Source organism: Adiantum capillus-veneris, unplaced genomic scaffold, assembly GCF_014529385.1.
Source record: "Adiantum capillus-veneris isolate H3 unplaced genomic scaffold, ASM1452938v2 Hic_scaffold_325, whole genome shotgun sequence".
Taxonomy (NCBI): domain Eukaryota; kingdom Viridiplantae; phylum Streptophyta; class Polypodiopsida; order Polypodiales; family Pteridaceae; genus Adiantum; species Adiantum capillus-veneris.
In genome coordinates this window covers 221,944-233,624 of record NW_028221436.1, presented here as the reverse complement: position 1 = coordinate 233,624, position 11,681 = coordinate 221,944, and the positions used below count along the sequence as shown (strand labels likewise).

The 11,681-nt window shown below is 40.6% G+C and overlaps 1 pseudogene across 1 annotated transcript; it reads right to left on the bottom strand.

Annotated features, from left to right (window-relative positions):
- Positions 1 to 2,388: 2,388 nt before the first annotated feature.
- Positions 2,389 to 9,709, bottom strand: LOC147417047 (chaperone protein dnaJ GFA2, mitochondrial-like; annotated as a pseudogene). The gene is made up of 18 exons (XR_015187432.1): positions 9,537 to 9,709; positions 8,457 to 8,540; positions 8,278 to 8,376; positions 8,069 to 8,157; positions 7,901 to 7,984; positions 7,775 to 7,813; positions 7,442 to 7,566; positions 5,286 to 5,340; positions 5,120 to 5,207; positions 4,977 to 5,041; positions 4,615 to 4,692; positions 4,467 to 4,539; positions 3,970 to 4,061; positions 3,818 to 3,889; positions 3,678 to 3,734; positions 3,350 to 3,398; positions 3,199 to 3,265; positions 2,389 to 3,106 (listed from the first exon to the last, which is right to left on the bottom strand). The product of XR_015187432.1 is annotated as a chaperone protein dnaJ GFA2, mitochondrial-like (transcript).
- Between the last annotated feature and the right edge of the window lie 1,972 nt (positions 9,710 to 11,681).

Genomic DNA, 11,681 nt, shown 5'->3' with positions numbered 1-11,681 from the left:
TGTGTATACCCAGAAGCTAAGCGGTGGTTCTCTAATCATCTTAAAACTTTATGTCGATGATATGCTCATTGGCGAAAAGTCTTAAGGACAAGATGGCCATCTTTAAGAAATCACTTAGCATGCAATTTGCTATAAAGGATTTGGGAGACGCAAATCACTTTCTTGGTATGTGTATCAAGAGAGACAGAAAGCATAGAATACTAAAGTTATCTCATGCGACGTATATCCACAATATCTTGCAAAGTTTTAGTATGGAGGGGAGGAAGCCTTCATTGAGTACCCCAATGGAGGCATATGCAAACCTTAGCAAGGATGATACTCCCAAATCTTGTTGAGAAAGCATAAATGGCAAAGGTGCCAGTACACTATGGTAGCCACTACACCAAACATTGTGTTTGCAGTGGAAGTGGTTAGCACATTTATGGTAAATCCCTAGTAGAAAGTAAAAATCAGTGAAGCACATTTTGAGGTACCTGAACGATACAGCAAGCAAGTGCTTATGCCTTGCGAATAGCAATGCATCCATAGTTGGTTACACCAATGCAGATTATGTAGGATTGTGTAGATAGTCAAAAATCCACATCTGGCTATGTCACTGGAGTAGTAGCTTCATGTAGGTCGTCTCTGGGATTTCGCTTCATCTTCCACCACAAACGCAGAGTATGTTGCAGTTTCTAGTGCTAGCACAGAAGTTGTATGGTTAGCTCGTCTAGCAGGGTATCTTTGCATTCATAAGACTCCAATATATCATTGTGATAGTTAGAGTGCTATAGCATTAGCTAAGAACCCCGTGTTTCACTCAAATTCAAAATACATAGAGGCAACGTATATGTGATACAAGATAAAATGGATTGAGCTAATCAAGGTTCATATGCATAATAACCCTGTTGATGCTCTGACGAAGAGCTTAGCCTCAAAGCAAGTTGCACATTGCATTGAAATTATTAGTGTAGGGTGATGCCATAGGCATGCTTTACAAAGGTTTGTACATATATAGGCCACTTTGGCCACGTTGGCCTCCAAGTGGGAACTAGCCCTAACATCCACTAACCCATCATTAACATAATTCAATTATTGATTTAATAGAATAATGAGTGGATGAGTTATTTTTATCATCATGTGCTCCACCACATATTGTGTATCTTCTCCTTCCCGCACTCACAAATAGGTCAATGGGAACCACAACCTTTAGGTACCACTAAAGTTCTAAGAAAAATTGGATTCTTGCAAAATAGTTGTTAAGAGAAAACTTTGCCTTCAATCCCTACTAACTCATATTTTGAAGGGAATGGTGGTCATCAACCCCACCCCATGAACTAAATTGGGAAATGTACGCATGGATATTTGGTGAGAGCAAATTTGCTTATCCAAGCTAGCATGTGCAACAAATTTGATGGTATAGGTGATACATTCGATCATGTTGCCTATTTCCAACAACTAGTCTATGTTGAAAGAGTGAATGACACACATAATGATGCAATGTTTTGGCCTCATTGTAGAAGGATGAGCATTGGCTTGAGCCTAATTTGATGTATGACTTTGGAAACTTAATCAAATGCTTTATAGAATCCCACACCAAGACAGGGTTAACAATAACATCGTTACACAAATCTTGCACTTCAAGAAGAGAAAGGGTTGAGGGCTAGTTTTGCACACTAAAAGCAATACATAACTATATGTATGACCAATGACATGCCACCCCACCAGCACAAGAGATAGTAAGATACCCACGAGCTACAGTTATCATGTGTTCAAATGTCTTTGCCCACAATGGCTAAAAGATTTCCCAGTAGACTATGACCAAGGGTGGGAGAGGAAGAAAGCTAAAATTGGAAAGAAGCACAAAGACTTGCCAACAACGGATGTGTTCACAAGGAGCAGTGTTGTCTTCAGATAGTGGATGAGTATATTCTAGCACTAAATGAAGAATTTGCTGCTTAATCAAGTTGAATTTTCATGGTAAAGCCATGACAAACCGCTTTTTCAACAAATTACATATTCAAGTAAAATTAAATCTCACTTTCTCCTGCTAACCTGATACTATGTAACTTAAGGATTCACTTACATTTCAGAAGGACATGTTTCTCCTCAACAGCCAACGCCCTATGAGTTTGTACTATATGTTCACTTGCAGGTTTCCTGAGGTGGCATATTTTCGTTCAATAAATTTACAGATTTTAAGAGGCCGAAGAAATACATTCAGGGGACAGGTCTTTTTTACCTTGAAACCTCACCTCATTTAGGTTTTCTGATTTTGAGTACATTTTGTTCCAAAATATAATCTTCGGTAGTAAAAGCATGCTTTTTGATTGTGGCTCCTGTTCTCAAAGGTCGACGGTCAAATTGAAACATGTAAAAGAAATAGCACCCGTCATGTGAAGCAATCAATACCAAAACAGACAAATAAAGTGAAGCACCAATAAAATGTACCATGATACATAATAGTGCACTTAATGTATATCATTTCCAATGTATGTTTCATCCGAAATCATTACTGTGTAGTGAAGCTTGTATGCTTTTGACACACTACTATCACCTTGACTACAAACACTAGCCCCTCCACATCTGTGACGGGTGCAAAAACTATAGGCATTAGGTACTCATTACAATCAGCATTGTACAAAATAAATAAACCTCTCGGGTATAAAGAATTAATGTTATGTGCCTGGAGTACACTGCACCTGGTATTACTGAAGGTAAAAGTTACTTGACCCTCACAAATAACTCTCCTAGGAAGTTAGCTGAAAAGCAATGAGTGGCTAATTTTACTCCACTCTGCTCGCAAGCAGCCTACTTTACCTCATTGCCTCTGAAGCATGCAAAGCCATCCTGAATTTTGTAGCCCCTTGTCTAAACAACTGCCAATCTGCCCATTCACGCCTCTGTTAATGCCAATATAGAATTGCCTATACAGAACTCTCAACTCTTACTTTCCAGTCCATCCTTTTGCAAGCGTTGCAGCTCGTACTGGCCTTTGATCTGCCATTAGCATGATAGAGCTCCTCACATCCTCCCGCCTGCAGCTGCAGCCCCTTCCTCGTTGGTTTCCCTAGCCTCGTCCTTCACATACTCCTCAATCAAGGTCTGCTGTCGCTGACTCAGACTCCTAATAGAAGCATGAGTCCACACAAAAAAACCATAAGTGAACAACACCCCTATCAACAATTAAATTTGAAACCGGGTATTAGAAGCCCATACGTTGGGATGGTGACTTGGAAATGGATAAATTGATCACCCGCAAATGCAGAATTTACAGCTCGGATACCTGCATCAACAATTGTGTGACAGACAAAAGTATTAAATGTGACAACAAAATGACAAAGCATTCATGTGGGTTCATGAGCTTTACCTCTATTCCTCAAAACTTCCTTATGACCATGCTGTGTTCCTGGCCGTACCTGAAAAAAAAGGAGAAGCAAGCTTTTACTAAGATGACAAGCTGACTATCGAACAAATAGAATGTTGTTTGATACTCGCAATTTGCAACTAAAATATTAACTGCTGCTTGTTTGGTTTGCTAAAGCAAGAATAGGACTGTGAGGACAAATGCTCCCTCGCTCAGTTACATACACACAATATCTACATATTGACATGAAGGCATACAAAGGAAACTTGCGAGACAGTAAATTTGTGCTTGAGCATTTTGCAGGCTACATCAAAATTTGCTGTACCATTACCTTAAGTATCACGTCACCACTGAGGGTGGGCACTTGTGCTTTACCTCCAAGAATAGCCTGAATGCAGAGGCATGGTTAGTCTAGACCCTACACTTTGAAGAGTGTAAGCAATAGAGCAAAGAAACCAGTTCCCACAATACCGTAGCAAAAGAGATGGGTATGTCAACATGGACATTGCTTCCTTCTCGCCTAAATACAGGGTCTGGTAGAACCTGTATCATCCAAAATACGTTACAATTCTGCTCTACGAGGGATTTAAGGCAGAAGTACGCCAGATATTTGGGACACCTACCTTAATTATAACAAAAACATCTCCTGGAACACGGGACTGTGCTGAGTAGCCGCCACCTCCAGGCACACGTACGGTGTTATCATTATCAACGCCTAACAAACAAACAAGAAAAGCCATCCGCATTACATAAACGGGCACACTCTACCCTTTTCAACACATGAGCTTTTCAGTTTCATTTTAGTTAGCTTCAATGGGCGTTTGAATGTGAGGGACAAGCCCCTGAAATGTGCCCCTGTACTCTCTAAAGAGAATTTTGATGAGCATATTTAGCATAACACTATCTGCAATGAGAAGTATGTGCGATAAATTGACAACGGATTCAAGAATTTGTAAGAGCAGGGTGTAACATTCTTCAGAAAGGCGAAAGCTGATAAAAAAGGTCTTCAGATAAAAAACACTATTCTCAGAGTGTCCCAATTGACACACAGATGTAAAACACTTCATGCAGAAGTATAAAGGTCGCTTGCACTTCTCAAGAGTTCCAAGGTACCACTTACCAGCTGGAATACTGGCTGACACAGACTTCCTGGCTTTAACAGTACCCTTTCCACTGCATTTCCCACACTTTTCCTGCCAACTAAAAACTTTAAGTAACGAACACGTAAAGGCACATTCCTGGAGTCGCTCATGAATTGTGACACGTACCGAAACAGATTCTCCTGAACCTCCACATTGTGCACATGTTGATTGGAATAAGAACCCCAAAGAAGGTCTCTGCACGCTCTGCACCAGATTGATATATGTGTCAATTTCCAACAAATTATTTTACGACAACTGTCTATGTATTCTAGGAATCACAAAATGAGTATGGACATGCAGTCAGTTAAAGAGTGCAACCTAAAATCCAAATGACCCCAGAAATAAACCCAATCAATAGGAACCTTGGGAAGCCACAATACTTAAACTAAAACTAAAAAAATAGTTATAGATCTATCTAAACTGAGAAGTTAAATTATTATAAACATAGTCTTGTCTATTCAAGATGTGTAAAATATGCAACTACCCACCATTCCCGTCCCATTACAACCCCTACAAATTTCAGGTCTAACTCCTGGAGGCACACCAGTTCCACCTACAAAAGACAAGGGATGAGTTACAAACGCTTAGTAACTATCTGAAATTAAGGAATTAACAATATTCATAAGCTTACTGCAAGCATCACAAGGAGCAGCCGCAGAGAAACTAACAGATTTTGTGCAACCAGAAATAGCTTCTCTAAAAGTGATGTCCAAGGAAACCTGCATGTACGAAACACTTCATCAGTTTTCCCATCTACAATGGAAAGTAAGCTCTGATCCATGGCTGAAGGAGCTTACCTTCACATCATCCCCACCCCCACCCATTTCCACCACCCTTCATTGTCTTAAAGAGCTGCAATAATCCACTAGAATGTAAGGTGAGAATACCAACAATAAGGAGCAACATACCACATTGAATAATCCCAGGCATGCTTGTGCATGTGACTTATTTACGAGCTCTTTTACATCACGCCAGCATGATAAAGATACAAACAACAAAACCCCTATTTTTCCAATTTCAATAACATGATCATTCTGGCAAAAACTGAAGTGATAAACAAAAAAGAAAATGTCACCCATCAATGAAGACTGTAAAAGGGCACAGTTGCAATATATAACAAGACAAATTCAGAATAAGCACAAATCCACCTTCAAAAGAAAAGTGCAAGTTATTAACTCATGATAGTCACACATGGTAGACGTCGAAAAAACATGCAAAACATTTGCTACATACCACAACCCTTTACCGATGCATCAATGCTCAATAATAAAAAACCGGTACTAAGAACCGATACATACTCCCACATGCACTTACCTAGACTAATCAGGGAGAAGCCCAAAATAAAGGCAGTTGCCAGCTAAATACTCTTGGTGGACATCCAAGACATGACAACCTATCTGTTCTATCACACATCCCCATTGACATCACAAGCGCCTACTGGTGGGTGTAGAATTCGATATGGACGTGTGCACTTGCACGCATGCGTGCGCACAAACACACACACTGATAGTACATCAACATAAGCGATACTTGAATACAAACGTACACATACTCAGTTTCAATCATAAGGACATAATTTAGTGCAATGGGCCACACAAACACACACATAAGGGAAACCAAGGTTCTTTCATGGCTCTGAGATGCATGGTAGACTCGGCCATAATGACGCTCGCCACTAAAAGAAGCATGAGAAGAAAGAGACACTATAAAAACAAGATGAGGAGGCACGAAGGCCTGCTAAGTTAAGGAGTGATGAGGGAGAATTAGTTTAAATACGTGCCCATAATCACATATAATGTGAAAGGTGCACATTACATATCAACATTTTGAAACAAAATAAAATGAGAAAGAAGTAAAATAAAAACCATAAAATTTAAATTTAAAACACAAAAAATATTTTAGTGCTTTTTTCATAAGAAAATATAAACTTAATAAACATAGAAAATAATAAAACAAGATAGCATTTAGAAGACTATGATGTCTTTCTATTCACAAGACTTTCAAGGCCCCTTGGGACACTTGTCAAGCAATGAACATTGAACGACCTTCACCCATAGTGCACTAAGGCCAAAAAGCTACTTGTGACAAGACAGAGAATTCACACAAAAAGCTTGTAAATTTAAAACTTCACAAAAAAATCCATGTACTTGTATTGCCTTGAACAAGAGATACAGAACTTTATCATCAAATAGTGAAAATAGTGATTTGAGATGTGAATTTCGTAATTAGAACTCCAATAAGTGAACCTATCATATCCAATTAACAGATTTTGACACTACAGAAGGCAACTCCCAACCTGTCTGTCTTCCTCAGAGTAAAGAAAGAGGCATCTTCACATTTTCAAGTAAGGTCAATCCAAAGTGTTCAAAGTCCCCATTAAATCAAAGAAACAGAACCCTCTTCCATTACAGCTGCAAAGAACAGCCCAGTACTCAAGTACCAAGAGAAACAAGTTGTCCTTGGGGTACGCCCTTGGGGAAACGGAGGCACGTCACGTTCCACCAGGGGGGCTGGGGGGGATGCTCAGCCTTCTTTGTAAGAATTATGATACCTGAGGTGTTAGGTTTTCGCAAAACAACTTAGTTGCTTAATAAGTGCCTGTCACCAATCTATTACTGACAGCATAGTGACCCTTGAGCAGCGAAGAGAAATTACAATTTGACTATAACAAAACAAGATAAAAACCTATAAAAAGGCAACGAGAGGGGTATGCATGTGTATGAGTGAAGATATGCTATGGCAAGGGATCAAGAATGAAGGACATTAAAAATTCAACCCAATCGAAGACACTCCCACAGTTTTCATATTTCTTTTGCTCACACAAAAGCTGCACAAATTAAAAAGCAACCTTTGCTTAAATTCTTTGAGCGCATGCAGCAAAACTACAGAAGGCAGTTACAAAACCGAAACTTTTATTATGTTTTTTTGTATCGAGACAACACAAAAGCATTACCTCCTCAAAACCTCCAAAACCACCAAACCCACCGAAACCTCCGAACCCACCACCAAAACCCCAAATCCACCGAACCCCGGCCCAGCACCACCAGATCCAACTTTTTCATAAGCTTCATGTCCTAGCTGTAATCACACAAGAATCAGGCTACTGAAATCAGTGCAAGCCATTGATTGGGTCCGTGTGCTTGTATGCCACTAAACAATATCTAGTAATCGTTTCAATGGTGCTTAGAGGATAGTGCCTCTTAGACAGAGCAATTATATAAGTACAAGTGGCCACACCCTGCATATGGGAAGATGATGTGAAGAATAATTAAAAAAAATCAGAAACCTTATCGTATGAAGAACGCTTTTCCTCATCCTTCAAGGTCTGTATTTTGAGAAAAAAATATCAGTATTTGCGCCAGGCAACTAAACTCAATGTTCTGACATAAAATCTATCAAAATTTATCACAACCTCATAAGCACGGTGAATTTCTTGGAACTTCTTTTCTGCATCCGGATCCCCCTTGTTAGTATCAGGGTGATGCTTTTTGGCAAGCTGCCAGAAAATACTTTACATCATATACAAGCTTTCAACTTATTTGCTCATAATTGTATACCAGTTAGACAGTGTAGAATGTACCCCATAGTAGGCCTTCTTGATTTCTGATTGGCTGGAACCCTTGCTTACACCAAGGACATCATAATAGTTCCTACCTGCCATGGCTTGGCCTTCAAGAACACGGTACCAGAAAACAAACAGCGATCTTTATTTTGGTATCCTGAGACAAGTTAAGCAACCAATTTAAACTTCACAAGCATGAACGATTCAACTCGCATGTCACTGAGTACCTGAGGAATGAAAGCATCGCTTTTCGTTCAGACAACAATGCCTTATTTGCTGATTTGACTTGCGAACTTTACATTTTGTTTCAGTACAAGACCCATGAACTGTGATAGAACACAAAGTAAGTGCTTAGCAAACTGAATAAACATCACTATACATGAAAAACTAGGGGAAGCTTAGAAACCTGAGAAGCAGGCCCACGAAGATTCAAGACTATGAAAACATGCCCTTTGGGCATTAAGATCAAACCGGGTTGGTTTGCCTGATCCTGCACATTTACATAGTATTAGTTCCACAAAAATACAAGGCTAGGGCAATCATAGATCAATGAAGAGCTTCTTTTTTATGGTGATCAAAATAAGCATTATGAACAATTTAAATTACAGGATTGACCTAAAAAAAGTTCAAATGTGCTTGGTAGCTGGCTGCCAAAAAAGTGCATCCTCTTATTATACAGTGCCAAACCACTCAAACTACAAATAGAGGATAGAAAGGTCTTAGCTGCCGCAAAAAAAGTGTATCCTGTTACACTGCTTTGCAGTGACGAACTGCTCAAACTAAAAATTGACAATAAAAAGGTCTTCACTGAACTTGGGCTGTTCACAAAATATGAAGAGAGTCAAAGCACACTTTGATAAGAAATGGCCACCCCAACAAGAATGTTGTCAAATCGTGACAGCTTTCCTTCTCAAAGTACTTCCAACAAGTAGCCTGAATAAGCAATTTGGGATCCTTTGCAATAAAGCACCCTTCAAAAATCTTTCACGTCTATACAATGCACTGATGTTGACACGAGCACCTTCATGAAACTTCCTTCAACCAAAACTTGGTCTAAGCATAATGCTTGCAAAAATCTCCCTTGCCAACTTTCCCTTTGTTTTCTCATTCACGCAGCAAAAAAAATTCTGCTAGGTCAATTAATGTTCGGTTTAGTTCAAGGTGCAAAACTGTCAGGTTTCGATAGATGCCAGAACATAACAGCTCTCCCTCAAAGAAAAGGTGCATCATGCAAGCACTCTACTAGGTAAGCCTCTAGCAAAGCATTCAACACAGCCTAAATAAATTTTCCAAAAAGCTTCTATGCATGTGAGATAGTCAATGCTGGCACATCGACAGACTTCCATGCAGACGACCACTTGCAACCACGCGCGGCATCCAATATCAAAACTAAACATTGCGAGGTTGTCTACAGATTTCTTTCTCCTTATGACGGGCTCTAAGACGGCCATTGCTCCGCGAAGCAATGTACGCGACGAGGGCGTACCTTTGAGAAGCTCCAGGGTCCCTTCTGCAAGCAGCGCCTGAGAGTAGAAAGTCGCCCCATCGCTTGTACAGACTGCTCTTCTGCTCCCGTGAGCTCCCGCTTAAACCCTAGACCCTTGTCTAACGTAGTCACCAACAAATAGAAACTGAAGCTTACAACGACCCGTCTGCCGGAGCATGTGCCAATGCATTGTTTTAATGTTTTGTGGACAAAATGTGGCAAGAGCTCTCGGAAAGTTCAAAAGAACCGAAATTAGGCACGTGTGAAGTTGGTCTCTACGTGTGTGTGTGTGTGTGTGTGTGTGTGTGTGTGAGAGAGAGAGAGTGTGTGTGTGTGTGTGTGTGTATGTTTTGTTGCACTGCGGGGACATGCGAGGGACAGATGTTGAGTTGTGGATGCGTGCAGATCGAAGTTTATGCTACCTACATCTCAGAGGTATCTGCTGGTGAATGTAAAGTAAACGTCACTTTCCTTTGTTTATCTTCCTATGAACAAAAATGCTTTTGTTATATTGTTGGTTTGAATCCTTTTTTGTAGTGATATTTGATATTTGTGTAGCTAAGAAAGACACGGTTTGTATGCAAGTGCGATTGCCATTGCATGTGCGCATGTAAGAGTGCATCGTGCGTGTCGATGAGAGTGTGTCTAACGACATAGCCAGCGGGCTGTTACATAATTGTAGAAGGCAACAATGGAGGCTTGCTTGCACGATGTGTGAACACAAACAATGTGCACATACAACTCTAAGAAGCAGCATGTTAGTATGATTGCGCTTCCTAGTTCCCGTTAATAGAGCTCGTAGAACCTCTATTGTATAGAGCATCCAATTCATGGAAATATTGACATGTCGTCGCATCTTCTAGTCTTTTAGCCATGCCATTAGCAATCTCCTTCCACAGAGGACCTTTTGGGCCTATCTTTGCAAACTTTGTGTGGAGGTTACTATGGAGCTCAATTAGATGAAGTTGTTGGAATTAGGGTTGCAGAGAAACGCACACAGCTTGGAGAAGACGAAGGAAGCTCAAGGCACACAATAGAGAGTGTGTTACTTAGTATGCAATGGAAAGATAGATAGCCCTAGAGTGATGGGCGTATATACAATGCTCGGGGGAAAAACCTCCTAAAGAGGGGAAAAATGCCCCGGCGGTCTTAGTGTGTTCACACACATCACTACCGCAAGTATATGGTAACAAATCCCCCCTGGAGTGATGCAGTGAACGAGAGCTGGCACATGAGTAAAGGGAAGTGCCATGCCATGAGAACATGATCAGTCCACAAAGGGGAGTAAGCCCAAAGCTTTGCGAAAAGCTTCAAGCTTCTCACGAGACAATGCTTTTGTGAAAAGATCTGCAAGGTTGTCCTGTGTTGGCACATAAGCCAAGTTGATCTCTCCTGCTAAGAGCCTCTCCTGACATAATGGTAATGCACCTTAATGTGCTTTGTGCGAGCATGAGAAACTGGGTTCCTTACAACTGCCAATGCGCTCTGACTGTCAGTGTAGATGGTGTTGGCAGTGTCCTGTCCAACACCCAAATCAGCCATAAGGCGTCTGAGCCATACACACTCAACCGTAGCTATGAAGACTGCCCTGTACTCAACCTCACAACTCAAAGTGGCCACAGTAGGTTGCTTCTTGCTCAACCATGATATACATGAACTACCAAGCATGAAACAAAAACCACTTGTGGACACTCGCGTGTCAAAACAACCAGCCCAATCTGAGTTTGAAAAAGCATGTAAGTCAAGCGGCAATGATCCCCCCTTGGGATAAAACAAGCCAAGATGTAAAGTGCCACTAAGGTAGTGGAAAATCCTCTTGACATCCTGCCAATGCTTAGACCCTGGGCTATGCATAAATCTGCTGACCTGTGAGACTGCAAACTGAATATCTGGCCTCGTGTTGCATACATAAATGAGGCAGCCAAAAGCAGTTTGGTAAAGAGTGACATCAGCAAGATCGCCAGCATCATGTAGACTCAACTTCAAACCTGTTTCCATGGGAGTGGCAATAGGTTTGCAATCCTCAAGTCCAAACTTACATAGCAATGTCTTTATGTAACTTTTTTGACACAAGGCAATACCACCATCACATTGCTTAAACTGTATACCCAAGTAATGATGCAATAGCCCGAAATCTTTCATCTT